The sequence below is a fragment of the Crinia signifera genome, chromosome 6, assembly GCF_055691185.1.
Source record: "Crinia signifera chromosome 6, ASM5569118v1, whole genome shotgun sequence".
Taxonomy (NCBI): domain Eukaryota; kingdom Metazoa; phylum Chordata; class Amphibia; order Anura; family Myobatrachidae; genus Crinia; species Crinia signifera.
The window spans coordinates 36,955,577-36,981,831 of NC_139222.1; the positions used below are offsets into that span (position 1 = coordinate 36,955,577).

General features: G+C 32.9%; 43 non-coding genes across 43 annotated transcripts; all 43 read left to right on the forward strand.

Moving 5' to 3' along the window:
* Positions 1-448: 448 nt before the first annotated feature.
* On the forward strand, positions 449-519 carry TRNAG-CCC (transfer RNA glycine (anticodon CCC)). Its single transcript has one exon. It is a non-coding gene; the product is annotated as a tRNA-Gly (tRNA).
* A 25-nt stretch (positions 520-544) lies between these two features.
* TRNAG-CCC (transfer RNA glycine (anticodon CCC)) lies at positions 545-615 on the forward strand. The gene has a single exon. It is a non-coding gene; the product is annotated as a tRNA-Gly (tRNA).
* A 518-nt stretch (positions 616-1,133) lies between these two features.
* Positions 1,134-1,204, forward strand: TRNAG-CCC (transfer RNA glycine (anticodon CCC)). The gene has a single exon. It is a non-coding gene; the product is annotated as a tRNA-Gly (tRNA).
* A 518-nt stretch (positions 1,205-1,722) lies between these two features.
* Positions 1,723-1,793, forward strand: TRNAG-CCC (transfer RNA glycine (anticodon CCC)). The gene has a single exon. It is a non-coding gene; the product is annotated as a tRNA-Gly (tRNA).
* Positions 1,794-2,310: 517 nt separating this feature from the next.
* TRNAG-CCC (transfer RNA glycine (anticodon CCC)) lies at positions 2,311-2,381 on the forward strand. The gene has a single exon. It is a non-coding gene; the product is annotated as a tRNA-Gly (tRNA).
* A 1,107-nt stretch (positions 2,382-3,488) lies between these two features.
* TRNAG-CCC (transfer RNA glycine (anticodon CCC)) lies at positions 3,489-3,559 on the forward strand. Its single transcript has one exon. It is a non-coding gene; the product is annotated as a tRNA-Gly (tRNA).
* Positions 3,560-4,077: 518 nt separating this feature from the next.
* On the forward strand, positions 4,078-4,148 carry TRNAG-CCC (transfer RNA glycine (anticodon CCC)). Its single transcript has one exon. It is a non-coding gene; the product is annotated as a tRNA-Gly (tRNA).
* Positions 4,149-4,666: 518 nt separating this feature from the next.
* Positions 4,667-4,737, forward strand: TRNAG-CCC (transfer RNA glycine (anticodon CCC)). Its single transcript has one exon. It is a non-coding gene; the product is annotated as a tRNA-Gly (tRNA).
* Positions 4,738-5,255: 518 nt separating this feature from the next.
* Positions 5,256-5,326, forward strand: TRNAG-CCC (transfer RNA glycine (anticodon CCC)). The gene has a single exon. It is a non-coding gene; the product is annotated as a tRNA-Gly (tRNA).
* Positions 5,327-5,844: 518 nt separating this feature from the next.
* Positions 5,845-5,915, forward strand: TRNAG-CCC (transfer RNA glycine (anticodon CCC)). The gene has a single exon. It is a non-coding gene; the product is annotated as a tRNA-Gly (tRNA).
* A 517-nt stretch (positions 5,916-6,432) lies between these two features.
* Positions 6,433-6,503, forward strand: TRNAG-CCC (transfer RNA glycine (anticodon CCC)). The gene has a single exon. It is a non-coding gene; the product is annotated as a tRNA-Gly (tRNA).
* A 518-nt stretch (positions 6,504-7,021) lies between these two features.
* TRNAG-CCC (transfer RNA glycine (anticodon CCC)) lies at positions 7,022-7,092 on the forward strand. Its single transcript has one exon. It is a non-coding gene; the product is annotated as a tRNA-Gly (tRNA).
* Positions 7,093-7,609: 517 nt separating this feature from the next.
* Positions 7,610-7,680, forward strand: TRNAG-CCC (transfer RNA glycine (anticodon CCC)). The gene has a single exon. It is a non-coding gene; the product is annotated as a tRNA-Gly (tRNA).
* A 518-nt stretch (positions 7,681-8,198) lies between these two features.
* On the forward strand, positions 8,199-8,269 carry TRNAG-CCC (transfer RNA glycine (anticodon CCC)). The gene has a single exon. It is a non-coding gene; the product is annotated as a tRNA-Gly (tRNA).
* Positions 8,270-8,294: 25 nt separating this feature from the next.
* On the forward strand, positions 8,295-8,365 carry TRNAG-CCC (transfer RNA glycine (anticodon CCC)). Its single transcript has one exon. It is a non-coding gene; the product is annotated as a tRNA-Gly (tRNA).
* A 518-nt stretch (positions 8,366-8,883) lies between these two features.
* On the forward strand, positions 8,884-8,954 carry TRNAG-CCC (transfer RNA glycine (anticodon CCC)). The gene has a single exon. It is a non-coding gene; the product is annotated as a tRNA-Gly (tRNA).
* Positions 8,955-9,472: 518 nt separating this feature from the next.
* Positions 9,473-9,543, forward strand: TRNAG-CCC (transfer RNA glycine (anticodon CCC)). The gene has a single exon. It is a non-coding gene; the product is annotated as a tRNA-Gly (tRNA).
* A 517-nt stretch (positions 9,544-10,060) lies between these two features.
* TRNAG-CCC (transfer RNA glycine (anticodon CCC)) lies at positions 10,061-10,130 on the forward strand. Its single transcript has one exon. It is a non-coding gene; the product is annotated as a tRNA-Gly (tRNA).
* A 518-nt stretch (positions 10,131-10,648) lies between these two features.
* On the forward strand, positions 10,649-10,719 carry TRNAG-CCC (transfer RNA glycine (anticodon CCC)). Its single transcript has one exon. It is a non-coding gene; the product is annotated as a tRNA-Gly (tRNA).
* Positions 10,720-11,237: 518 nt separating this feature from the next.
* On the forward strand, positions 11,238-11,307 carry TRNAG-CCC (transfer RNA glycine (anticodon CCC)). Its single transcript has one exon. It is a non-coding gene; the product is annotated as a tRNA-Gly (tRNA).
* A 518-nt stretch (positions 11,308-11,825) lies between these two features.
* On the forward strand, positions 11,826-11,896 carry TRNAG-CCC (transfer RNA glycine (anticodon CCC)). The gene has a single exon. It is a non-coding gene; the product is annotated as a tRNA-Gly (tRNA).
* Positions 11,897-12,414: 518 nt separating this feature from the next.
* Positions 12,415-12,485, forward strand: TRNAG-CCC (transfer RNA glycine (anticodon CCC)). The gene has a single exon. It is a non-coding gene; the product is annotated as a tRNA-Gly (tRNA).
* A 518-nt stretch (positions 12,486-13,003) lies between these two features.
* On the forward strand, positions 13,004-13,074 carry TRNAG-CCC (transfer RNA glycine (anticodon CCC)). The gene has a single exon. It is a non-coding gene; the product is annotated as a tRNA-Gly (tRNA).
* A 518-nt stretch (positions 13,075-13,592) lies between these two features.
* On the forward strand, positions 13,593-13,663 carry TRNAG-CCC (transfer RNA glycine (anticodon CCC)). The gene has a single exon. It is a non-coding gene; the product is annotated as a tRNA-Gly (tRNA).
* A 518-nt stretch (positions 13,664-14,181) lies between these two features.
* On the forward strand, positions 14,182-14,252 carry TRNAG-CCC (transfer RNA glycine (anticodon CCC)). Its single transcript has one exon. It is a non-coding gene; the product is annotated as a tRNA-Gly (tRNA).
* Positions 14,253-14,770: 518 nt separating this feature from the next.
* Positions 14,771-14,841, forward strand: TRNAG-CCC (transfer RNA glycine (anticodon CCC)). Its single transcript has one exon. It is a non-coding gene; the product is annotated as a tRNA-Gly (tRNA).
* Positions 14,842-15,359: 518 nt separating this feature from the next.
* Positions 15,360-15,430, forward strand: TRNAG-CCC (transfer RNA glycine (anticodon CCC)). Its single transcript has one exon. It is a non-coding gene; the product is annotated as a tRNA-Gly (tRNA).
* A 518-nt stretch (positions 15,431-15,948) lies between these two features.
* TRNAG-CCC (transfer RNA glycine (anticodon CCC)) lies at positions 15,949-16,019 on the forward strand. The gene has a single exon. It is a non-coding gene; the product is annotated as a tRNA-Gly (tRNA).
* A 1,073-nt stretch (positions 16,020-17,092) lies between these two features.
* On the forward strand, positions 17,093-17,163 carry TRNAG-CCC (transfer RNA glycine (anticodon CCC)). Its single transcript has one exon. It is a non-coding gene; the product is annotated as a tRNA-Gly (tRNA).
* A 518-nt stretch (positions 17,164-17,681) lies between these two features.
* Positions 17,682-17,752, forward strand: TRNAG-CCC (transfer RNA glycine (anticodon CCC)). Its single transcript has one exon. It is a non-coding gene; the product is annotated as a tRNA-Gly (tRNA).
* Positions 17,753-18,270: 518 nt separating this feature from the next.
* Positions 18,271-18,341, forward strand: TRNAG-CCC (transfer RNA glycine (anticodon CCC)). Its single transcript has one exon. It is a non-coding gene; the product is annotated as a tRNA-Gly (tRNA).
* Positions 18,342-18,858: 517 nt separating this feature from the next.
* TRNAG-CCC (transfer RNA glycine (anticodon CCC)) lies at positions 18,859-18,929 on the forward strand. Its single transcript has one exon. It is a non-coding gene; the product is annotated as a tRNA-Gly (tRNA).
* A 518-nt stretch (positions 18,930-19,447) lies between these two features.
* TRNAG-CCC (transfer RNA glycine (anticodon CCC)) lies at positions 19,448-19,518 on the forward strand. Its single transcript has one exon. It is a non-coding gene; the product is annotated as a tRNA-Gly (tRNA).
* A 517-nt stretch (positions 19,519-20,035) lies between these two features.
* On the forward strand, positions 20,036-20,106 carry TRNAG-CCC (transfer RNA glycine (anticodon CCC)). Its single transcript has one exon. It is a non-coding gene; the product is annotated as a tRNA-Gly (tRNA).
* A 517-nt stretch (positions 20,107-20,623) lies between these two features.
* On the forward strand, positions 20,624-20,694 carry TRNAG-CCC (transfer RNA glycine (anticodon CCC)). Its single transcript has one exon. It is a non-coding gene; the product is annotated as a tRNA-Gly (tRNA).
* A 160-nt stretch (positions 20,695-20,854) lies between these two features.
* On the forward strand, positions 20,855-20,925 carry TRNAG-CCC (transfer RNA glycine (anticodon CCC)). Its single transcript has one exon. It is a non-coding gene; the product is annotated as a tRNA-Gly (tRNA).
* Positions 20,926-21,439: 514 nt separating this feature from the next.
* Positions 21,440-21,510, forward strand: TRNAG-CCC (transfer RNA glycine (anticodon CCC)). The gene has a single exon. It is a non-coding gene; the product is annotated as a tRNA-Gly (tRNA).
* Positions 21,511-23,204: 1,694 nt separating this feature from the next.
* Positions 23,205-23,275, forward strand: TRNAG-CCC (transfer RNA glycine (anticodon CCC)). Its single transcript has one exon. It is a non-coding gene; the product is annotated as a tRNA-Gly (tRNA).
* A 517-nt stretch (positions 23,276-23,792) lies between these two features.
* Positions 23,793-23,863, forward strand: TRNAG-CCC (transfer RNA glycine (anticodon CCC)). Its single transcript has one exon. It is a non-coding gene; the product is annotated as a tRNA-Gly (tRNA).
* A 520-nt stretch (positions 23,864-24,383) lies between these two features.
* TRNAG-CCC (transfer RNA glycine (anticodon CCC)) lies at positions 24,384-24,454 on the forward strand. Its single transcript has one exon. It is a non-coding gene; the product is annotated as a tRNA-Gly (tRNA).
* Positions 24,455-24,972: 518 nt separating this feature from the next.
* On the forward strand, positions 24,973-25,043 carry TRNAG-CCC (transfer RNA glycine (anticodon CCC)). The gene has a single exon. It is a non-coding gene; the product is annotated as a tRNA-Gly (tRNA).
* Positions 25,044-25,560: 517 nt separating this feature from the next.
* On the forward strand, positions 25,561-25,631 carry TRNAE-CUC (transfer RNA glutamic acid (anticodon CUC)). Its single transcript has one exon. It is a non-coding gene; the product is annotated as a tRNA-Glu (tRNA).
* Positions 25,632-26,148: 517 nt separating this feature from the next.
* TRNAG-CCC (transfer RNA glycine (anticodon CCC)) lies at positions 26,149-26,219 on the forward strand. The gene has a single exon. It is a non-coding gene; the product is annotated as a tRNA-Gly (tRNA).
* Positions 26,220-26,255: the final 36 nt, after the last annotated feature.

Sequence of the window (26,255 nt, forward strand, 5' to 3'; positions counted from 1 at the left end):
TGTATCTTACATTACCTGCAGACATTTTTACACACAGAATTTTTTGACAACTGTGGCAGTAACATTTGTTGTTAAAAGACAATAAAAATAAGCTATTCATACAATCTTCTAATATGAGTAAAATTACATTTCTTAATTAGTTTCAAGAGCATTGCAAAGTTAATAACATGACATTTCTTGACATTTGTATATGTATCAGTTGAAAAAAACAATATATTTCATAATTTGGGAATTCTAGACTGAGGTGCAATTAGCATAATGTTACTTGAAAAGGACGGCTACATTGAAATTTCATGAAGCAAAGAAATCTATGGTTTAATTAGAAAAATCTATGCAGCAGTGCAGTTAGTACAATTTCGATTGAAAAGGAAAGCCACATTGTGCAGTTTTGGTGAAATATCATCAATTGATTTGCGTTCGCGGTGTATGTACTCTATGGCAGTCTAAAGCGCTAGTAGTGTAGGGGTATCATGCAAGATTCCCATTCTTGCGACCCGGGTTCGATTCCCGGCTAGCGCAGGAAACACATTTTATGCTTTCTAAAGCGCTAGTAGTGTAGGGGTATCATGCAAGATTCCCATTCTTGCGACCCGGGTTCGAGTCCCGGCTAGCGCAGGAAACCGATTTTATGCTTTCTTTTAAACTAATACAAAATGTATTAGTCTAAGAATTATTTAATATTGAATGTATCTTACATGACCTGCAGAAAATTTTACACACAGAATTTTTTGACAACTGTGGCAGTAACATTTGTTGTTAAAAGACAATAAAAATAAGCTAATTATACAATCTTCTAATATGAGTAAAATTACATTTCTTAATTAGTTTCAAGAGCATTGTAAAGTTAATAACATGACATTTCTTGACATTTGTCTATGTATCAGTTGAACAAAACAATATATTTCATAATTTGGGAATTCTAGACTGAGGTGCAATTAGCATAATGTTACTTGAAAAGGACGGCTACATTGACATTTCATAAAGCAAAGAAATCTATGGTTTAATTAGAAAAATCTATGCAGCAGTGCAGTTAGTACAATTTCGCTTGAAAAGGAAAGCCACATTGTGCAGTTTTGGTGAAATATCATCAATTGATTTGCATTCGCGTTGTATGTACTCTACAGCAGTCTAATGCGCTAGTAGTGTAGGGGTATCATGCAAGATTCCCATTCTTGCGACCCGGGTTCGAGTCCCGGCTAGCGCAGGAAACTGATTTTATGCTTTCTTTTAAACTAATACAAAATGCATTAGTCTGAGAATTATTTAATATTGAATGTATCTTACATGACCTGCAGAAATTTTTACACACAGAATTTTTTGACAACTGTGGCAGTAACATTTGTTGTTAAAAGACAATAAAAATAAGCTATTCATACAATCTTCTAATATGAGTAAAATTACATTTCTTAATTAGTTTCAAGAGCATTGCAAAGTTAATAACATGACATTTCTTGACATTTGTATATGTATCAGTTGAACAAAACAATATATTTCATAATTTGGGAATTCTAGACTGAGGTGCAATTAGCATAATGTTACTTGAAAAGGACGGCTACATTGAAATTTCATGAAGCAAAGCAATCTATGGTTTAATTAGAAAAATCTATGCAGCAGTGCAGTTAGTACAATTTCGCTTGAAAAGGAAAGCCACATTGGGCAGTTTTAATGAAATATCATCAATTAATTTGCGTTCGCGGTATATGTACTCTATGGCAGTCTAAAGCGCTAGTAGTGTAGGGGTATCATGCAAGATTCCCATTCTTGCGACCCAGGTTCGAGTCCCGGCTAGCGCAAAAAACAGAATTTATGCTTTCTTTTAAACTAATACAAAATGTATTAGTCTAAGAATTATTTAATATTGAATGTATCTTACATGACCTGCAGAAATTTTTACACACAGAATTTTTTGACAACTGTGGCAGTAACATTTGTTGTAAAAGACAATAAAAATAAGCTATTCATACAATCTTCTAATATGAGTAAAATTACATTTCTTAATTAGTTTCAAGAGCATTGCAAAGTTAATAACATGACATTTCTTGACATTTGCATATGTATCAGTTGAACAAAACTATTTATTTCATAATTTGGAAATTCTAGACTGAGGTGCAATTAGCATAATGTTACTTGAAAAGGACGGCTACATTGAAATTTCATGAAGCAAAGAAATCTATGGTTTAATTAGAAAAATCTATGCAGCAGTGCAGTTAGTACAATTTCGCTTGAAAAGGAAAGCCACATTGTGCAGTTTTGGTGAAATATCATCAATTGATTTGCATTCGCGTTGTATGTACTCTATGGCAGTCTAAAGCGCTAGTAGTGTAGGGGTATCATGCAAGATTCCCATTCTTGCGACCCGGGTTCGAGTCCCGGCTAGCGCAGGAAACCGATTTTATGCTTTCTTTTAAACTAATACAAAATGTATTAGTCTAAGAATTATTTAATATTGAATGTATCTTACATGACCTGCAGAAAATATTACACACAGAATTTTTTGACAACTGTGGCAGTAACATTTGTTGTTAAAAGACAATAAAAATAAGCTAATTATACAATCTTCTAATATGAGTAAAATTACATTTCTTAATTAGTTTCAAGAGCATTGTAAAGTTAATAACATGACATTTCTTGACATTTGTATATGTATCAGTTGAACAAAACAATATATTTCATAATTTGGGAATTCTAGACTGAGGTGCAATTAGCATAATGTTACTTGAAAAGGACGGCTACATTGACATTTCATGAAGCAAAGAAATCTATGGTTTAATTAGAAAAATCTATGCAGCAGTGCAGTTAGTACAATTTCGCTTGAAAAGGAAAGCCACATTGTGCAGTTTTGGTGAAATATCATCAATTGATTTGCATTCGCGTTGTATGTACTCTACAGCAGTCTAATTTGCTAGTAGTGTAGGGGTATCATGCAAGATTCCCATTCTTGCGACCCGGGTTCGAGTCCTGGCTAGCGCAGGAAACCGATTTTATGCTTTCTTTTAAACTAATACAAAATGTATTAGTCTGAGAATTATTTAATATTGAATGTATCTTACATGACCTGCAGAAATTTTTACACACAGAATTTTTTGACAACTGTGGCAGTAACATTTGTTGTTAAAAGACAATAAAAATAAGCTATTCATACAATCTTCTAATATGAGTAAAATTACATTTCTTAATTAGTTTCAAGAGCATTGCAAAGTTAATAACATGACATTTCTTGACATTTGTATATGTATCAGTTGAACAAAACAATATATTTCATAATTTGGGAATTCTAGACTGAGGTGCAATTAGCATAATGTTACTTGAAAAGGACGGCTACATTGACATTTCATGAAGCAAAGCAATCTATGGTTTAATTAGAAAAATCTATGCAGCAGTGCAGTTAGTACAATTTCGCTTGAAAAGGAAAGCCACATTGTGCAGTTTTGGTGAAATATCATCAATTGATTTGCATTCGCGTTGTATGTACTCTACAGCAGTCTAATGCGCTAGTAGTGTAGGGGTATCATGCAAGATTCCCATTCTTGCGACCCGGGTTCGAGTCCCGGCTAGCGCAAGAAACCGATTTTATGCTTTCTTTTAAACTAATACAAAATGTATTAGTCTGAGAATTATTTAATATTGAATGTATCTTACATGACCTGCAGAAATTTTTACACACAGAATTTTTTGACAACTGTGGCAGTAACATTTGTTGTTAAAAGACAATAAAAATAAGCTATTCATACAATCTTCTAATATGAGTAAAATTACATTTCTTAATTAGTTTCAAGAGCATTGCAAAGTTAATAACATGACATTTCTTGACATTTGTATATGTATCAGTTGAACAAAACAATATATTTCATAATTTGGGAATTCTAGACTGAGGTGCAATTAGCATAATGTTACTTGAAAAGGACGGCTACATTGACATTTCATGAAGCAAAGAAATCTATGGTTTAATTAGAAAAATCTATGCAGCAGTGCAGTTAGTACAATTTCGCTTGAAAAGGAAAGCCACATTGTGCAGTTTTGGTGAAATATCATCAATTGATTTGCATTCACGTTGTATGTACTCTATGGCAGTCTAAAGCGCTAGTAGTGTAGGGGTATCATGCAAGATTCCCATTCTTGCGACCCGGGTTCGAGTCCCGGCTAGCGCAGGAAACCGATTTTATGCTTTCTTTTAAACTAATACAAAATGTATTAGTCTAAGAATTATTTAATATTGAATGTATCTTACATGACCTGCAGAAAATTTTACACACAGAATTTTTTGACAACTGTGGCAGTAACATTTGTTGTTAAAAGACAATAAAAATAAGCTAATTATACAATCTTCTAATATGAGTAAAATTACATTTCTTAATTAGTTTCAAGAGCATTGTAAAGTTAATAACATGACATTTCTTGACATTTGTATATGTATCAGTTGAACAAAACAATATATTTCATAATTTGGGAATTCTAGGCTGAGGTGCAATTAGCATAATGTTACTTGAAAAGGACGGCTACATTGACATTTCATGAAGCAAAGAAATCTATGGTTTAATTAGAAAAATCTATGCAGCAGTGCAGTTAGTACAATTTCGCTTGAAAAGGAAAGCCACATTGTGCAGTTTTGGTGAAATATCATCAATTGATTTGCGTTCGCGATGTATGTACTCTATGGCAGTCTAAAGCACTAGTAGTGTAGGGGTATCATGCAAGATTCCCATTCTTGCGACCCGGGTTCGAGTCCCGGCTAGCGCAGGAAACAGATTTTATGCTTTCTTTTAAACTAATACAAAATGTATTAGTCTGAGAATTATTTAATATTGAATGTATCTTACATGACCTGCAGAAATTTTTACACACAGAATTTTTTGACAACTGTGGCAGTAACATTTGTTGTTAAAAGACAATAAAAATAAGCTATTCATACAATCTTCTAATATGAGTAAAATTACAATTCTTAATTAGTTTCAAGAGCATTGCAAAGTTAATAACATGACATTTCTTGACATTTGTATATGTATCAGTTGAACAAAACAATATATTTCATAATTTGGGAATTCTAGACTGAGGTGCAATTAGCATAATGTTACTTGAAAAGGACGGCTACATTGAAATTTCATGAAGCAAAGAAATCTATGGTTTAATTAGAAAAATCTATGCAGCAGTGCAGTTAGTACAATTTCGATTGAAAAGGAAAGCCACATTGTGCAGTTTTGGTGAAATATCATCAATTGATTTGCATTCGCGTTGTATGTACTCTACAGCAGTCTAAAGCGCTAGTAGTGTAGGGGTATCATGCAAGATTCCCATTCTTGCGACCCGGGTTCGAGTCCCGGCTAGCGCAGGAAACAGATTTTATGCTTTCTTTTAAACTAATACAAAATGTATTAGTCTGAGAATTATTTAATATTGAATGTATCTTACATGACCTGCAGAAATTTTTACACACAGAATTTTTTGACAACTGTGGCAGTAACATTTGTTGTTAAAAGACAATAAAAATAAGCTATTCATACAATCTTCTAATATGAGTAAAATTACATTTCTTAATTAGTTTCAAGAGCATTGCAAAGTTAATAACATGACATTTCTTGACATTTGTATATGTATCAGTTGAACAAAACAATATATTTCATAATTTGGGAATTCTAGACTGAGGTGCAATTAGCATAATGTTACTTGAAAAGGACGGCTACATTGAAATTTCATGAAGCAAAGAAATCTATGGTTTAATTAGAAAAATCTATGCAGCAGTGCAGTTAGTACAATTTCGATTGAAAAGGAAAGCCACATTGTGCAGTTTTGGTGAAATATCATCAATTGATTTGCGTTCGCGGTGTATGTACTCTATGGCAGTCTAAAGCGCTAGTAGTGTAGGGGTATCATGCAAGATTCCCATTCTTGCGACCCGGGTTCGAGTCCCGGCTAGCGCAAGAAACAGATTTTATGCTTTCTTTTAAACTAATACAAAATGTATTAGTCTAAGAATTATTTAATATTGAATGTATCTTACATGACCTGCAGAAATTTTTACACACAGAATTTTTTGACAACTGTGGCAGTAACATTTGTTGTAAAAGACAATAAAAATAAGCTATTCATACAATCTTCTAATATGAGTAAAATTACATTTCTTAATTAGTTTCAAGAGCATTGCAAAGTTAATAACATGACATTTCTTGACATTTGCATATGTATCAGTTGAACAAAACAATTTATTTCATAATTTGGAAATTCTAGACTGAGGTGCAATTAGCATAATGTTACTTGAAAAGAACGGCTACATTGAAATTTCATGAAGCAAAGAAATCTATGGTTTAATTAGAAAAATCTATGCAGCAGTGCAGTTAGTACAATTTCGCTTGAAAAGGAAAGCCACATTGTGCAGTTTTGGTGAAATATCATCAATTGATTTGCATTCGCGTTGTATGTACTCTACAGCAGTCTAAAGCGCTAGTAGTGTAGGGGTATCATGCAAGATTCCCATTCTTGCGACCCGGGTTCGAGTCCCGGCTAGCGCAGGAAACAGATTTTATGCTTTCTTTTAAACTAATACAAAATGTATTAGTCTGAGAATTATTTAATATTGAATGTATCTTACATGACCTGCAGAAATTTTTACACACAGAATTTTTTGACAACTGTGGCAGTAACATTTGTTGTTAAAAGACAATAAAAATAAGCTATTCATACAATCTTCTAATATGAGTAAAATTACATTTCTTAATTAGTTTCAAGAGCATTGCAAAGTTAATAACATGACATTTCTTGACATTTGTATATGTATCAGTTGAACAAAACAATATATTTCATAATTTGGGAATTCTAGACTGAGGTGCAATTAGCATAATGTTACTTGAAAAGGACGGCTACATTGAAATTTCATGAAGCAAAGAAATCTATGGTTTAATTAGAAAAATCTATGCAGCAGTGCAGTTAGTACAATTTCGATTGAAAAGGAAAGCCACATTGTGCAGTTTTGGTGAAATATCATCAATTGATTTGCGTTCGCGGTGTATGTACTCTATGGCAGTCTAAAGCGCTAGTAGTGTAGGGGTATCATGCAAGATTCCCATTCTTGCGACCCGGGTTCGAGTCCCGGCTAGCGCAAGGAACAGATTTTATGCTTTCTTTTAAACTAATACAAAATGTATTAGTCTAAGAATTATTTAATATTGAATGTATCTTACATGACCTGCAGAAATTTTTACACACAGAATTTTTTGACAACTGTGGCAGTAACATTTGTTGTAAAAGACAATAAAAATAAGCTATTCATACAATCTTCTAATATGAGTAAAATTACATTTCTTAATTAGTTTCAAGAGCATTGCAAAGTTAATAACATGACATTTCTTGACATTTGCATATGTATCAGTTGAACAAAACAATTTATTTCATAATTTGGAAATTCTAGACTGAGGTGCAATTAGCATAATGTTACTTGAAAAGAACGGCTACATTGAAATTTCATGAAGCAAAGAAATCTATGGTTTAATTAGAAAAATCTATGCAGCAGTGCAGTTAGTACAATTTCGCTTGAAAAGGAAAGCCACATTGTGCAGTTTTGGTGAAATATCATCAATTGATTTGCGTTCGCGGTGTATGTACTCTATGGCAGTCTAAAGCGCTAGTAGTGTAGGGGTATCATGCAAGATTCCCATTCTTGCGACCCGGGTTCGATTCCCGGCTAGCGCAGGAAACACATTTTATGCTTTCTTTTAAACTAATACAAAATGTATTAGTCTAAGAATTATTTAATATTGAATGTATCTTACATTACCTGCAGACATTTTTACACACAGAATTTTTTGACAACTGTGGCAGTAACATTTGTTGTTAAAAGACAATAAAAATAAGCTATTCATACAATCTTCTAATATGAGTAAAATTACATTTCTTAATTAGTTTCAAGAGCATTGCAAAGTTAATAACATGACATTTCTTGACATTTGTATATGTATCAGTTGAAAAAAACAATATATTTCATAATTTGGGAATTCTAGACTGAGGTGCAATTAGCATAATGTTACTTGAAAAGGACGGCTACATTGAAATTTCATGAAGCAAAGAAATCTATGGTTTAATTAGAAAAATCTATGCAGCAGTGCAGTTAGTACAATTTCGATTGAAAAGGAAAGCCACATTGTGCAGTTTTGGTGAAATATCATCAATTGATTTGCGTTCGCGGTGTATGTACTCTATGGCAGTCTAAAGCGCTAGTAGTGTAGGGGTATCATGCAAGATTCCCATTCTTGCGACCCGGGTTCGATTCCCGGCTAGCGCAGGAAACACATTTTATGCTTTCTAAAGCGCTAGTAGTGTAGGGGTATCATGCAAGATTCCCATTCTTGCGACCCGGGTTCGAGTCCCGGCTAGCGCAGGAAACCGATTTTATGCTTTCTTTTAAACTAATACAAAATGTATTAGTCTAAGAATTATTTAATATTGAATGTATCTTACATGACCTGCAGAAAATTTTACACACAGAATTTTTTGACAACTGTGGCAGTAACATTTGTTGTTAAAAGACAATAAAAATAAGCTAATTGTACAATCTTCTAATATGAGTAAAATTACATTTCTTAATTAGTTTCAAGAGCATTGTAAAGTTAATAACATGACATTTCTTGACATTTGTCTATGTATCAGTTGAACAAAACAATATATTTCATAATTTGGGAATTCTAGACTGAGGTGCAATTAGCATAATGTTACTTGAAAAGGACGGCTACATTGACATTTCATGAAGCAAAGAAATCTATGGTTTAATTAGAAAAATCTATGCAGCAGTGCAGTTAGTACAATTTCGCTTGAAAAGGAAAGCCACATTGTGCAGTTTTGGTGAAATATCATCAATTGATTTGCATTCGCGTTGTATGTACTCTACAGCAGTCTAATGCGCTAGTAGTGTAGGGGTATCATGCAAGATTCCCATTCTTGCGACCCGGGTTCGAGTCCCGGCTAGCGCAGGAAACTGATTTTATGCTTTCTTTTAAACTAATACAAAATGCATTAGTCTGAGAATTATTTAATATTGAATGTATCTTACATGACCTGCAGAAATTTTTACACACAGAATTTTTTGACAACTGTGGCAGTAACATTTGTTGTTAAAAGACAATAAAAATAAGCTATTCATACAATCTTCTAATATGAGTAAAATTACATTTCTTAATTAGTTTCAAGAGCATTGCAAAGTTAATAACATGACATTTCTTGACATTTGTATATGTATCAGTTGAACAAAACAATATATTTCATAATTTGGGAATTCTAGACTGAGGTGCAATTAGCATAATGTTACTTGAAAAGGACGGCTACATTGAAATTTCATGAAGCAAAGCAATCTATGGTTTAATTAGAAAAATCTATGCAGCAGTGCAGTTAGTACAATTTCGCTTGAAAAGGAAAGCCACATTGGGCAGTTTTGGTGAAATATCATCAATTGATTTGCGTTCGCGGTGTATGTACTCTATGGCAGTCTAAAGCGCTAGTAGTGTAGGGGTATCATGCAAGATTCCCATTCTTGCGACCCAGGTTCGAGTCCCGGCTAGCGCAAAAAACAGAATTTATGCTTTCTTTTAAACTAATACAAAATGTATTAGTCTAAGAATTATTTAATATTGAATGTATCTTACATGACCTGCAGAAATTTTTACACACAGAATTTTTTGACAACTGTGGCAGTAACATTTGTTGTAAAAGACAATAAAAATAAGCTATTCATACAACCTTCTAATATGAGTAAAATTACATTTCTTAATTAGTTTCAAGAGCATTGCAAAGTTAATAACATGACATTTCTTGACATTTGCATATGTATCAGTTGAACAAAACTATTTATTTCATAATTTGGAAATTCTAGACTGAGGTGCAATTAGCATAATGTTACTTGAAAAGGACGGCTACATTGAAATTTCATGAAGCAAAGAAATCTATGGTTTAATTAGAAAAATCTATGCAGCAGTGCAGTTAGTACAATTTCGCTTGAAAAGGAAAGCCACATTGTGCAGTTTTGGTGAAATATCATCAATTGATTTGCATTCGCGTTGTATGTACTCTATGGCAGTCTAAAGCGCTAGTAGTGTAGGGTATCATGCAAGATTCCCATTCTTGCGACCCGGGTTCGAGTCCCGGCTAGCGCAGGAAACCGATTTTATGCTTTCTTTTAAACTAATACAAAATGTATTAGTCTAAGAATTATTTAATATTGAATGTATCTTACATGACCTGCAGAAAATATTACACACAGAATTTTTTGACAACTGTGGCAGTAACATTTGTTGTTAAAAGACAATAAAAATAAGCTAATTATACAATCTTCTAATATGAGTAAAATTACATTTCTTAATTAGTTTCAAGAGCATTGTAAAGTTAATAACATGACATTTCTTGACATTTGTATATGTATCAGTTGAACAAAACAATATATTTCATAATTTGGGAATTCTAGACTGAGGTGCAATTAGCATAATGTTACTTGAAAAGGACGGCTACATTGACATTTCATGAAGCAAAGAAATCTATGGTTTAATTAGAAAAATCTATGCAGCAGTGCAGTTAGTACAATTTCGCTTGAAAAGGAAAGCCACATTGTGCAGTTTTGGTGAAATATCATCAATTGATTTGCATTCACGTTGTATGTACTCTACAGCAGTCTAATTTGCTAGTAGTGTAGGGGTATCATGCAAGATTCCCATTCTTGCGACCCGGGTTCGAGTCCCGGCTAGCGCAGGAAACCGATTTTATGCTTTCTTTTAAACTAATACAAAATGTATTAGTCTGAGAATTATTTAATATTGAATGTATCTTACATGACCTGCAGAAATTTTTACACACAGAATTTTTTGACAACTGTGGCAGTAACATTTGTTGTTAAAAGACAATAAAAATAAGCTATTCATACAATCTTCTAATATGAGTAAAATTACATTTCTTAATTAGTTTCAAGAGCATTGCAAAGTTAATAACATGACATTTCTTGACATTTGTATATGTATCAGTTGAACAAAACAATATATTTCATAATTTGGGAATTCTAGACTGAGGTGCAATTAGCATAATGTTACTTGAAAAGGACGGCTACATTGACATTTCATGAAGCAAAGCAATCTATGGTTTAATTAGAAAAATCTATGCAGCAGTGCAGTTAGTACAATTTCGCTTGAAAAGGAAAGCCACATTGTGCAGTTTTGGTGAAATATCATCAATTGATTTGCATTCGCGTTGTATGTACTCTATGGCAGTCTAAAGCGCTAGTAGTGTAGGGTATCATGCAAGATTCCCATTCTTGCGACCCGGGTTCGAGTCCCGGCTAGCGCAGGAAACCGATTTTATGCTTTCTTTTAAACTAATACAAAATGTATTAGTCTAAGAATTATTTAATATTGAATGTATCTTACATGACCTGCAGAAAATATTACACACAGAATTTTTTGACAACTGTGGCAGTAACATTTGTTGTTAAAAGACAATAAAAATAAGCTAATTATACAATCTTCTAATATGAGTAAAATTACATTTCTTAATTAGTATCAAGAGCATTGTAAAGTTAATAACATGACATTTCTTGACATTTGTATATGTATCAGTTGAACAAAACAATATATTTCATAATTTGGGAATTCTAGACTGAGGTGCAATTAGCATAATGTTACTTGAAAAGGACGGCTACATTGACATTTCATGAAGCAAAGAAATCTATGGTTTAATTAGAAAAATCTATGCAGCAGTGCAGTTAGTACAATTTCGCTTGAAAAGGAAAGCCACATTGTGCAGTTTTGGTGAAATATCATCAATTGATTTGCATTCGCGTTGTATGTACTCTAAAGCAGTCTAATTTGCTAGTAGTGTAGGGGTATCATGCAAGATTCCCATTCTTGCGACCCGGGTTCGAGTCCCGGCTAGCGCAGGAAACCGATTTTATGCTTTCTTTTAAACTAATACAAAATGTATTAGTCTGAGAATTATTTAATATTGAATGTATCTTACATGACCTGCAGAAATTTTTACACACAGAATTTTTTGACAACTGTGGCAGTAACATTTGTTGTTAAAAGACAATAAAAATAAGCTATTCATACAATCTTCTAATATGAGTAAAATTACATTTCTTAATTAGTTTCAAGAGCATTGCAAAGTTAATAACATGACATTTCTTGACATTTGTATATGTATCAGTTGAACAAAACAATATATTTCATAATTTGGGAATTCTAGACTGAGGTGCAATTAGCATAATGTTACTTGAAAAGGACGGCTACATTGACATTTCATGAAGCAAAGCAATCTATGGTTTAATTAGAAAAATCTATGCAGCAGTGCAGTTAGTACAATTTCGCTTGAAAAGGAAAGCCACATTGTGCAGTTTTGGTGAAATATCATCAATTGATTTGCATTCGCGTTGTATGTACTCTACAGCAGTCTAATGCGCTAGTAGTGTAGGGGTATCATGCAAGATTCCCATTCTTGCGACCCGGGTTCGAGTCCCGGCTAGCGCAGGAAACCGATTTTATGCTTTCTTTTAAACTAATACAAAATGTATTAGTCTGAGAATTATTTAATATTGAATGTATCTTACATGACCTGCAGAAATTTTTACACACAGAATTTTTTGACAACTGTGGCAGTAACATTTGTTGTTAAAAGACAATAAAAATAAGCTATTCATACAATCTTCTAATATGAGTAAAATTACATTTCTTAATTAGTTTCAAGAGCATTGCAAAGTTAATACAATGACAATTCTTGACATTTGTATATGTATCAGTTGAACAAAACAATATATTTCATAATTTGGGAATTCTAGACTGAGGTGCAACTAGCATAATGTTACTTGAAAAGGACGGCTACATTGACATTTCATGAAGCAAAGAAATCTATGGTTTAATTAGAAAAATCTATGCAGCAGTGCAGTTAGTACAATTTCGCTTGAAAAGGAAAGCCACATTGTGCAGTTTTGGTGAAATATCATCAATTGATTTGCATTCACGTTGTATGTACTCTATGGCAGTCTAAAGCGCTAGTAGTGTAGGGGTATCATGCAAGATTCCCATTCTTGCGACCCGGGTTCGAGTCCCGGCTAGCGCAGGAAACCGATTTTATGCTTTCTTTTAAACTAATACAAAATGTATTAGTCTAAGAATTATTTAATATTGAATGTATCTTACATGACCTGCAGAAAATTTTACACACAGAATTTTTTGACAACTGTGGCAGTAACATTTGTTGTTAAAAGACAATAAAAATAAGCTAATTATACAATCTTCTAATATGAGTAAAATTACATTTCTTAATTAGTTTCAAGAGCATTGTAAAGTTAATAACATGACATTTCTTGACATTTGTATATGTATCAGTTGAACAAAACAATATATTTCATAATTTGGGAATTCTAGGCTGAGGTGCAATTAGCATAATGTTACTTGAAAAGGACGGCTACATTGACATTTCATGAAGCAAAGAAATCTATGGTTTAATTAGAAAAATCTATGCAGCAGTGCAGTTAGTACAATTTCGCTTGAAAAGGAAAGCCACATTGTGCAGTTTTGGTGAAATATCATCAATTGATTTGCGTTCGCGATGTATGTAGTCTATGGCAGTCTAAAGCACTAGTAGTGTAGGGGTATCATGCAAGATTCCCATTCTTGCGACCCGGGTTCGAGTCCCGGCTAGCGCAGGAAACAGATTTTATGCTTTCTTTTAAACTAATACAAAATGTATTAGTCTGAGAATTATTTAATATTGAATGTATCTTACATGACCTGCAGAAATTTTTACACACAGAATTTTTTGACAACTGTGGCAGTAACATTTGTTGTTAAAAGACAATAAAAATAAGCTATTCATACAATCTTCTAATATGAGTAAAATTACAATTCTTAATTAGTTTCAAGAGCATTGCAAAGTTAATAACATGACATTTCTTGACATTTGTATATGTATCAGTTGAACAAAACAATATATTTCATAATTTGGGAATTCTAGACTGAGGTGCAATTAGCATAATGTTACTTGAAAAGGACGGCTACATTGAAATTTCATGAAGCAAAGAAATCTATGGTTTAATTAGAAAAATCTATGCAGCAGTGCAGTTAGTACAATTTCGCTTGAAAAGGAAAGCCACATTGTGCAGTTTTGGTGAAATATCATCAATTGATTTGCATTCGCGTTGTATGTACTCTACAGCAGTCTAATTTGCTAGTAGTGTAGGGGTATCATGCAAGATTCCCATTCTTGCGACCCGGGTTCGAGTCCCGGCTAGCGCAGGAAACCGATTTTATGCTTTATTTTAAACTAATACAAAATGTATTAGTCTGAGAATTATTTAATATTGAATGTATCTTACATGACCTGCAGAAATTTTTACACACAGAATTTTTTGACAACTGTGGCAGTAACATTTGTTGTTAAAAGACAATAAAAATAAGCTATTCATACAATCTTCTAATATGAGTAAAATTACATTTCTTAATTAGTTTCAAGAGCATTGCAAAGTTAATAACATGACATTTCTTGACATTTGTATATGTATCAGTTGAACAAAACAATATATTTCATAATTTGGGAATTCTAGACTGAGGTGCAATTAGCATAATGTTACTTGAAAAGGACGGCTACATTGACATTTCATGAAGCAAAGAAATCTATGGTTTAATTAGAAAAATCTATGCAGCAGTGCAGTTAGTACAATTTCGCTTGAAAAGGAAAGCCACATTGTGCAGTTTTGGTGAAATATCATCAATTGATTTGCGTTCGCGATGTATGTACTCTATGGCAGTCTAAAGCGCTAGTAGTGTAGGGGTATCATGCAAGATTCCCATTCTTGCGACCCGGGTTCGAGTCCCGGCTAGCGCAGGAAACAGATTTTATGCTTTCTTTTAAACTAATACAAAATGTATTAGTCTGAGAATTATTTAATATTGAATGTATCTTACATGACCTGCAGAAAATTTTACACACAGAATTTTTTGACAACTGTGGCAGTAACATTTGTTGTTAAAAGACAATAAAAATAAGCTAATTATACAATCTTCTAATATGAGTAAAATTACATTTCTTAATTAGTTTCAAGAGCATTGTAAAGTTAATAACATGACATTTCTTGACATTTGTATATGTATCAGTTGAACAAAACAATATATTTCATAATTTGGGAATTCTAGACTGAGGTGCAATTAGCATAATGTTACTTGAAAAGGACGGCTACATTGAAATTTCATGAAGCAAAGAAATCTGTGGTTTAATCAGAAAAATCTATGCAGCAGTGCAGTTAGTACAATTTCGCTTGAAAAGGAAAGCCACATTGTGCAGTTTTGGTGAAATATCATCAATTGATTTGCATTCGCGTTGTATGTACTCTACAGCAGTCTAATTTGCTAGTAGTGTAGGGGTATCATGCAAGATTCCCATTCTTGCGACCCGGGTTCGAGTCCCGGCTAGCGCAGGAAACAGATTTTATGCTTTATTTTAAACTAATACAAAATGTATTAGTCTGAGAATTATTTAATATTGAATGTATCTTACATGACCTGCAGAAATTTTTACACACAGAATTTTTTGACAACTGTGGCAGTAACATTTGTTGTTAAAAGACAATAAAAATAAGCTATTCATACAATCTTCTAATATGAGTAAAATTACATTTCTTAATTAGTTTCAAGAGCATTGCAAAGTTAATAACATGACATTTCTTGACATTTGTATATGTATCAGTTGAACAAAACAATATATTTCATAATTTGGGAATTCTAGACTGAGGTGCAATTAGCATAATGTTACTTGAAAAGGACGGCTACATTTAAATTTCATGAAGCAAAGCAATCTATGGTTTAATTAGAAAAATCTATGCAGCAGTGCAGTTAGTACAATTTCGCTTGAAAAGGAAAGCCACATTGTGCAGTTTTGGTGAAATATCATCAATTGATTTGCATTCGCGTTGTATGTACTCTACAGCAGTCTAATGCGCTAGTAGTGTAGGGGTATCATGCAAGATTCCCATTCTTGCGACCCGGGTTCGAGTCCCAGCTAGCGCAGGAAACCGATTTTATGCTTTCTTTTAAACTAATACAAAATGTATTAGTCTGAGAATTATTTAATATTGAATGTATCTTACATGACCTGCAGAAATTTTTACACACAGAATTTTTTGACAACTGTGGCAGTAACATTTGTTGTTAAAAGACAATAAAAATAAGCTATTCATACAATCTTCTAATATGAGTAAAATTACATTTCTTAATTAGTTTCAAGAGCATTGCAAAGTTAATAACATGACATTTCTTGACATTTGTATATGTATCAGTTGAACAAAACAATATATTTCATAATTTGGGAATTCTAGACTGAGGTGCAATTAGCATAATGTTACTTGAAAAGGACGGCTACATTGACATTTAATGAAGCAAAGCAATCTATGGTTTAATTAGAAAAATCTATGCAGCAGTGCAGTTAGTACAATTTCGCTTGAAAAGGAAAGCCACATTGTGCAGTTTTGGTGAAATATCATCAATTGATTTGCATTCGCGTTGTATGTACTCTACAGCAGTCTAATGCGCTAGTAGTGTAGGGGTATCATGCAAGATTCCCATTCTTGTGACCCGAATGCTTTCTTTTAAACTAATACAAAATGTATTAGTCTAAGAATTATTTAATATTGAATGTATCTTACATGACCTGCAGAAATTTTTACACACAGAATTTTTTGACAACTGTGGCAGTAACATTTGTTGTTAAAAGACAATAAAAATAAGCTATTCATACAATCTTCTAATATGAGTAAAATTACATTTCTTAATTAGTTTCAAGAGCATTGCAAAGTTAATAACATGACATTTCTTGACATTTGTATATGTATCAGTTGAACAAAACAATATATTTCATAATTTGGGAATTCTAGACTGAGGTGCAATTAGCATAATGTTACTTGAAAAGGACGGCTACATTGAAATTTCATGAAGCAAAGCAATCTATGGTTTAATTAGAAAAATCTATGCAGCAGTGCAGTTAGTACAATTTCGCTTGAAAAGGAAAGCCACATTGGGCAGTTTTGGTGAAATATCATCAATTGATTTGCGTTCGCGGTGTATGTACTCTATGGCAGTCTAAAGCGCTAGTAGTGTAGGGGTATCATGCAAGATTCCCATTCTTGCGACCCGGGTTCGAGTCCCGGCTAGCGCAAGAAACAGATTTTATGTTTTCTTTTAAACTAATACAAAATGTATTAGTCTAAGAATTATTTAATATTGAATGTATCTTACATGACCTGCAGAAAATTTTACACACAGAATTTTTTGACAACTGTGGCAGTAACATTTGTTGTTAAAAGACAATAAAAATAAGCTAATTATACAATCTTCTAATATGAGTAAAATTACATTTCTTAATTAGTTTCAAGAGCATTGTAAAGTTAATAACATGACATTTCTTGACATTTGTATATGTATCAGTTGAACAAAACAATATATTTCATAATTTGGGAATTCTAGACTGAGGTGCAATTAGCATAATGTTACTTGAAAAGGACGGCTACATTGACATTTCATGAAGCAAAGAAATCTATGGTTTAATTAGAAAAATCTATGCAGCAGTGCAGTTAGTACAATTTCGCTTGAAAAGGAAAGCCACATTGTGCAGTTTTGGTGAAATATCATCAATTGATTTGCGTTCGCGATGTATGTACTCTATGGCAGTCTAAAGCGCTAGTAGTGTAGGGGTATCATGCAAGATTCCCATTCTTGCGACCCGGGTTCGAGTCCCGGCTAGCGCAGGAAACAGATTTTATGCTTTCTTTTAAACTAATACAAAATGTATTAGTCTGAGAATTATTTAATATTGAATGTATCTTACATGACCTGCAGAAATTTTTACACACAGAATTTTTTGACAACTGTGGCAGTAACATTTGTTGTTAAAAGACAATAAAAATAAGCTATTCATACAATCTTCTAATATGAGTAAAATTACATTTCTTAATTAGTTTCAAGAGCATTGCAAAGTTAATAACATGACATTTCTTGACATTTGTATATGTATCAGTTGAACAAAACAATATATTTCATAATTTGGGAATTCTAGACTGAGGTGCAATTAGCATAATGTTACTTGAAAAGGACGGCTACATTGAAATTTCATGAAGCAAAGAAATCTATGGTTTAATTAGAAAAATCTATGCAGCAGTGCAGTTAGTACAATTTCGATTGAAAAGGAAAGCCACATTGTGCAGTTTTGGTGAAATATCATCAATTGATTTGCGTTCGCATTGTATGTTCTCTATGGCAGTCTAAAGCGCTAGTAGTGTAGGGGTATCATGCAAGATTCCCATTCTTGCGACCCGGGTTCGAGTCCCGGCTAGCGCAAGAAACTGATTTTATGCTTTCTTTTAAACTAATACAAAATGTATTAGTCTAAGAATTATTTAATATTGAATGTATCTTACATGACCTACAGAAATTTTTACACACAGAATTTTTTGACAACTGTGGCAGTAACATTTGTTGTAAAAGACAATAAAAATAAGCTATTCATACAATCTTCTAATATGAGTAAAATTACATTTCTTAATTAGTTTCAAGAGCATTGCAAAGTTAATAACATGACATTTCTTGACATTTGCATATGTATCAGTTGAACAAAACAATATATTTCATAATTTGGGAATTCTAGACTGAGGTGCAATTAGCATAATGTTACTTGAAAAGGACGGCTACATTGACATTTCATGAAGCAAAGCAATCTATGGTTTAATTAGAAAAATCTATGCAGCAGTGCAGTTAGTACAATTTCGCTTGAAAAGGAAAGCCACATTGTGCAGTTTTGGTGAAATATCATCAATTGATTTGCATTCGCGTTGTATGTACTCTACAGCAGTCTAATGCGCTAGTAGTGTAGGGGTATCATGCAAGATTCCCATTCTTGCGACCCAGGTTCGAGTCCCGGCTAGCGCAGGAAACCGATTTTATGCTTTCTTTTAAACTAATACAAAATGTATTAGTCTGAGAATTATTTAATATTGAATGTATCTTACATGACCTGCAGAAATTTTTACACACAGAATTTTTTGACAACTGTGGCAGTAACATTTGTTGTTAAAAGACAATAAAAATAAGCTATTCATACAATCTTCTAATATGAGTAAAATTACATTTCTTAATTAGTTTCAAGAGCATTGCAAAGTTAATAACATGACATTTCTTGACATTTGTATATGTATCAGTTGAACAAAACAATATATTTCATAATTTGGGAATTCTAGACTGAGGTGCAATTAGCATAATGTTACTTGAAAAGGACGGCTACATTGAAATTTCATGAAGCAAAGCAATCTATGGTTTAATTAGAAAAATCTATGCAGCAGTGCAGTTAGTACAATTTCGCTTGAAAAGGAAAGCCACATTGGGCAGTTTTGGTGAAATATCATCAATTGATTTGCGTTCGCGGTGTATGTACTCTATGGCAGTCTAAAGCGCTAGTAGTGTAGGGGTATCATGCAAGATTCCCATTCTTGCGACCCGGGTTCGAGTCCCGGCTAGCGCAAGAAACAGATTTTATGTTTTCTTTTAAACTAATACAAAATGTATTAGGCTAAGAATTATTTAATATTGAATGTATCTTACATGACCTGCAGAAATTTTTACACACAGAATTTTTTGACAACTGTGGCAGTAACATTTGTTGTAAAAGACAATAAAAATAAGCTATTCATACAATCTTCTAATATGAGTAAAATTACATTTCTTAATTAGTTTCAAGAGCATTGCAAAGTTAATAACATGACATTTCTTGACATTTGCATATGTATCAGTTGAACAAAACTATTTATTTCATAATTTGGAAATTCTAGACTGAGGTGCAATTAGCATAATGTTACTTGAAAAGGACGGCTACATTGAAATTTCATGAAGCAAAGAAATCTATGGTTTAATTAGAAAAATCTATGCAGCAGTGCAGTTAGTACAATTTCGATTGAAAAGGAAAGCCACATTGTGCAGTTTTGGTGAAATATCATCAATTGATTTGCGTTCGCATTGTATGTACTCTATGGCAGTCTAAAGCGCTAGTAGTGTAGGGGTATCATGCAAGATTCCCATTCTTGCGACCCGGGTTCGAGTCCCGGCTAGCGCAAGAAACAGATTTTATGCTTTCTTTTAAACTAATACAAAATGTATTAGTCTAAGAATTATTTAATATTGAATGTATCTTACATGACCTGCAGAAATTTTTACACACAGAATTTTTTGACAACTGTGGCAGTAACATTTGTTGTAAAAGACAATAAAAATAAGCTATTCATACAATCTTCTAATATGAGTAAAATTACATTTCTTAATTAGTTTCAAGAGCATTGCAAAGTTAATAACATGACATTTCTTGACATTTGCATATGTATCAGTTGAACAAAACAATTTATTTCATAATTTGGAAATTCTAGACTGAGGTGCAATTAGCATAATGTTACTTGAAAAGGACGGCTACATTGAAATTTCATGAAGCAAAGAAATCTATGGTTTAATTAGAAAAATCTATGCAGCAGTGCAGTTAGTACAATTTCGCTTGAAAAGGAAAGCCACATTGTGCAGTTTTGGTGAAATATCATCAATTGATTTGCATTCGCGTTGTATGTACTCTATGGCAGTCTAAAGCGCTAGTAGTGTAGGGGTATCATGCAAGATTCCCATTCTTGCGACCCGGGTTCGAGTCCCGGCTAGCGCAGGAAACCGATTTTATGCTTTCTTTTAAACTAATACAAAATGTATTAGTCTAAGAATTATTTAATATTGAATGTATCTTACATGACCTGCAGAAAATTTTACACACAGAATTTTTTGACAACTGTGGCGTTCGTGGTGTATGTACTCTATGGCAGTCTAAAGCGCTAGTAGTGTAGGGGTATCATGCAAGATTCCCATTCGTGCGACCCGGGTTCGAGTCCCGGCTAGCGCAAGAAACAGATTTTATGCTTTCTTTTAAACTAATACAAAATGTATTAGTCTAAGAATTATTTAATATTGAATGTATCTTACATGACCTGCAGAAATTTTTACACACAGAATTTTTTGACAACTGTGGCAGTAACATTTGTTGTAAAAGACAATAAAAATAAGCTATTCATACAATCTTCTAATATGAGTAAAATTACATTTCTTAATTAGTTTCAAGAGCATTGCAAAGTTAATAACATGACATTTCTTGACATTTGCATATGTATCAGTTGAACAAAACAATTTATTTCATAATTTGGAAATTCTAGACTGAGGTGCAATTAGCATAATGTTACTTGAAAAGGACGGCTACATTGAAATTTCATGAAGCAAAGAAATCTATGGTTTAATTAGAAAAATCTATGCAGCAGTGCAGTTAGTACAATTTCGCTTGAAAAGGAAAGCCACATTGTGCAGTTTTGGTGAAATATCAATTGATTTGCGTTCGCGATCTATGTAGTCTACGGCAGTCTAAAGCGCTAGTAGTGTAGGGGTATCACGCAAGATTCCCATTCTTGCGACCTGGGTTTGAGTCCCGGCTAGCGCAGGAAACAGATTTTATGCTTCCTTTTAAACTAATACAAAATGTATTAGTCTAAGAATTATTTAATATTGAATGTATCTTACATGACCTGCAGAAATTTTTACACACAGAATTTTTTGACAACTGTGGCAGTAACATTTGTTGTTAAAAGACAATAAAAATAAGCTATTCATACAATCTTCTAATATGAGTAAAATTACATTTCTTAATTAGTTTCAAGAGCATTGCAAAGTTAATAACATGACATTTCTTGACATTTGTATATGTATCAGTTGAACAAAACAATATATTTCATAATTTGGGAATTCTAGACTGAGGTGCAATTAGCATAATGTTACTTGAAAAGGACGGCTACATTGAAATTTCATGAAGCAAAGAAATCTATGGTTTAATTAGAAAAATCTATGCAGCAGTGCAGTTAGTACAATTTCGCTTGAAAAGGAAAGCCACATTGTGCAGTTTTGGTGAAATATCATCAATTGATTTGCGTTCGCGGTGTATGTACTCTATGGCAGTCTAAAGCGCTAGTAGTGTAGGGGTATCATGCAAAATTCCCATTCGTGCGACCCGGGTTCGAGTCCCGGCTAGCGCAAGAAACAGATTTTATGCTTTCTTTTAAACTAATACAAAATGTATTAGTCTAAGAATTATTTAATATTGAATGTATCTTACATGACCTGCAGAAATTTTTACACACAGAATTTTTTGACAACTGTGGCAGTAACATTTGCTGTAAAAGACAATAAAAATAAGCTATTCATACAATCTTCTAATATGAGTAAAATTACATTTCTTAATTAGTTTCAAGAGCATTGCAAAGTTAATAACATGACATTTCTTGACATTTGTATATGTATCAGTTGAACAAAACAATATATTTCATAATTTGGGAATTCTAGACTGAGGTGCAATTAGCATAATGTTACTTGAAAAGGACGGCTACATTGAAATTTCATGAAGCAAAGAAATCTATGGTTTAATTAGAAAAATCTATGCAGCAGTGCAGTTAGTACAATTTCGCTTGAAAAGGAAAGCCACATTGTGCAGTTTTGGTGAAATATCATCAATTGATTTGCGTTCGCGGTGTATGTACTCTATGGCAGTCTAAAGCGCTAGTAGTGTAGGGGTATCATGCAAAATTCCCATTCGTGCGACCCGGGTTCGAGTCCCGGCTAGCGCAAGAAACAGATTTTATGCTTTCTTTTAAACTAATACAAAATGTATTAGTCTAAGAATTATTTAATATTGAATGTATCTTACATGACCTGCAGAAATTTTTACACACAGAATTTTTTGACAACTGTGGCAGTAACATTTGCTGTAAAAGACAATAAAAATAAGCTATTCATACAATCTTCTAATATGAGTAAAATTACATTTCTTAATTAGTTTCAAGAGCATTGCAAAGTTAATAACATGACATTTCTTGACATTTGCATATGTATCAGTTGAACAAAACAATTTATTTCATAATTTGGAAATTCTAGACTGAGGTGCAATTAGCATAATGTTACTTGAAAAGGACGGCTACATTGAAATTTCATGAAGCAAAGAAATCTATGGTTTAATTAGAAAAATCTATGCAGCAGTGCAGTTAGTACAATTTCGCTTGAAAAGGAAAGCCACATTGTGCAGTTTTGGTGAAATATCATCAATTGATTTGCGTTCGCGATCTATGTAGTCTACGGCAGTCTAAAGCGCTAGTAGTGAAGGGGTATCACGCAAGATTCCCATTCTTGCGACCTGGGTTTGAGTCCCGGCTAGCGCAGGATACAGATTTTATGCTTCCTTTTAAACTAATACAAAATGTATTAGTCTAAGAATTATTTAATATTGAATGTATCTTACATGACCTGCAGAAATTTTTACACACAGAATTTTTTGACAACTGTGGCAGTAACATTTGTTGTAAAAGACAATAAAAATAAGCTATTCATACAATCTTCTAATATGAGTAAAATTACATTTCTTAATTAGTTTCAAGAGCATTGCAAAGTTAATAATATGACATTTCTTGACATTTGCATATGTATCAGTTGAACAAAACAATTTATTTAATAATTTAGAAATTCTAGACTGAGGTGCAATTAGCATAATGTTACTTGAAAAGGACGGCTACATTGAAATTTCATGAAGCAAAGAAATCTATGGTTTAATTAGAAAAATCTATGCAGCAGTGCAGTTAGTACAATTTCGCTTGAAAAGGAAAGCCACATTGTGCAGTTTTGGTGAAATATCATCAATTGATTTGCGTTCGCGATCTATGTAGTCTACGGCAGTCTAAAGCGCTAGTAGTGTAGGGGTATCACGCAAGATTCCCATTCTTGCGACCCGGGTTTGAGTCCCGGCTAGCGCAGGAAACAGATTTTATGCTTCCTTTTAAACTAATACAAAATGTATTAGTCTAAGAATTATTTAATATTGAATGTATCTTACATGACCTGCAGAAATTTTTACACACAGAATTTTTTGACAACTGTGGCAGTAACATTTGTTGTTAAAAGACAATAAAAATAAGCTATTCATACAATCTTCTAATATGAGTAAAAATACATTTCTTAATTAGTTTCAAGAGCCTTGCAAAGTTAATAACATGACATTTCTTGACATTTGTATATGTATCAGTTGAACAAAACAATATATTTCATAATTTGGGAATTCTAGACTGAGGTGCAATTAGCATAATGTTACTTGAAAAGGACGGCTACATTGACATTTCATGAAGCAAAGAAATCTATGGTTTAATTAGAAAAATCTATGCAGCAGTGCAGTTAGTACAATTTCGCTTAAAAAAAGGAAAGCCACATTGTGCAGTTTTGGTGAAATATCATCAATTAATTTGCATTCGCGTTGTATGTACTCTATGGCAGTCTAAAGCGCTAGTAGTGTAGGGGTATCATGCAAGATTCCCATTCTTGCGACCCGGGTTCGATTCCCGGCTAGCGCAGGAAACACATTTTATGCTTTCTTTTAAACTAATACAAAATGTATTAGTCTAAGAATTATTTAATATTGAATGTATCTTACATGACCTGCAGAAATTTTTACACACAGAATTTTTTGACAACTGTGGCAGTAACATTTGTTGTTAAAAGACAATAAAAATAAGCTATTCATACAATCTTCTAATATGAGTAAAATTACATTTCTTAATTAGTTTCAAGAGCATTGCAAAGTTAATAACATGACATTTCTTGACATTTGTATATGTATCAGTTGAACAAAACAATATATTTCATAATTTGGGAATTCTAGACTGAGGTGCAATTAGCATAATGTTACTTGAAAAGGACGGCTACATTGAAATTTCATGAAGCAAAGAAATCTATGGTTTAATTAGAAAAATCTATGCAGCAGTGCAGTTAGTACAATTTCGATTGAAAAGGAAAGCCACATTGTGCAGTTTTGGTGAAATATCATCAATTGATTTGCGTTCGCGGTGTATGTACTCTATGGCAGTCTAAAGCGCTAGTAGTGTAGGGGTATCATGCAAGATTCCCATTCTTGCGACCCGGGTTCGATTCCCGGCTAGCGCAGGAAACACATTTTATGCTTTCTTTTAAACTAATACAAAATGTATTAGTCTAAGAATTATTTAATATTGAATGTATCTTACATTACCTGCAGACATTTTTACACACAGAATTTTTTGACAACTGTGGCAGTAACATTTGTTGTAAAAGACAATAAAAATAAGCTATTCATACAATCTTCTAATATGAGTAAAATTACATTTCTTAATTAGTTTCAAGAGCATTGCAAAGTTAATAACATGACATTTCTTGACATTTGCATATGTATCAGTTGAACAAAACAATATATTTCATAATTTGGGAATTCTAGACTGAGGTGCAATTAGCATAATGTTACTTGAAAAGGACGGCTACATTGAAATTTCATGAAGCAAAGAAATCTATGGTTTAATTAGAAAAATCTATGCAGCAGTGCAGTTAGTACAATTTCGATTGAAAAGGAAAGCCACATTGTGCAGTTTTGGTGAAATATCATCAATTGATTTGCGTTCGCGGTGTATGTACTCTATGGCAGTCTAAAGCGCTAGTAGTGTAGGGGTATCATGCAAGATTCTCATTCTTGCGACCCGGGTTTGAGTCCCGGCTAGCGCAGGAAACAGATTTTATGCTTCCTTTTAAACTAATACAAAATGTATTAGTCTAAGAATTATTTAATATTGAATGTATCTTACATGACCTGCAGAAATTTTTACACACAGAATTTTTTGACAACTGTGGCAGTAACATTTGTTGTAAAAGACAATAAAAATAAGCTATTCATACAATCTTCTAATATGAGTAAAATTACATTTCTTAATTAGTTTCAAGAGCATTGCAAAGTTAATAACATGACATTTCTTGACATTTGCATATGTATCAGTTGAACAAAACAATTTATTTCATAATTTGGAAATTCTAGACTGAGGTGCAATTAGCATAATGTTACTTGAAAAGGACGGCTACATTGAAATTTCATGAAGCAAAGAAATCTATGGTTTAATTAGAAAAATCTATGCAGCAGTGCAGTTAGTACAATTTCGCTTGAAAAGGAAAGCCACATTGTGCAGTTTTGGTGAAATATCATCAATTGATTTGCGTTCGCGATCTATGTAGTCTACGGCAGTCTAAAGCGCTAGTAGTGTAGGGGTATCACGCAAGATTCCCATTCTTGCGACCCGGGTTTGAGTCCCGGCTAGCGCAGGAAACAGATTTTATGCTTCCTTTTAAACTAATACA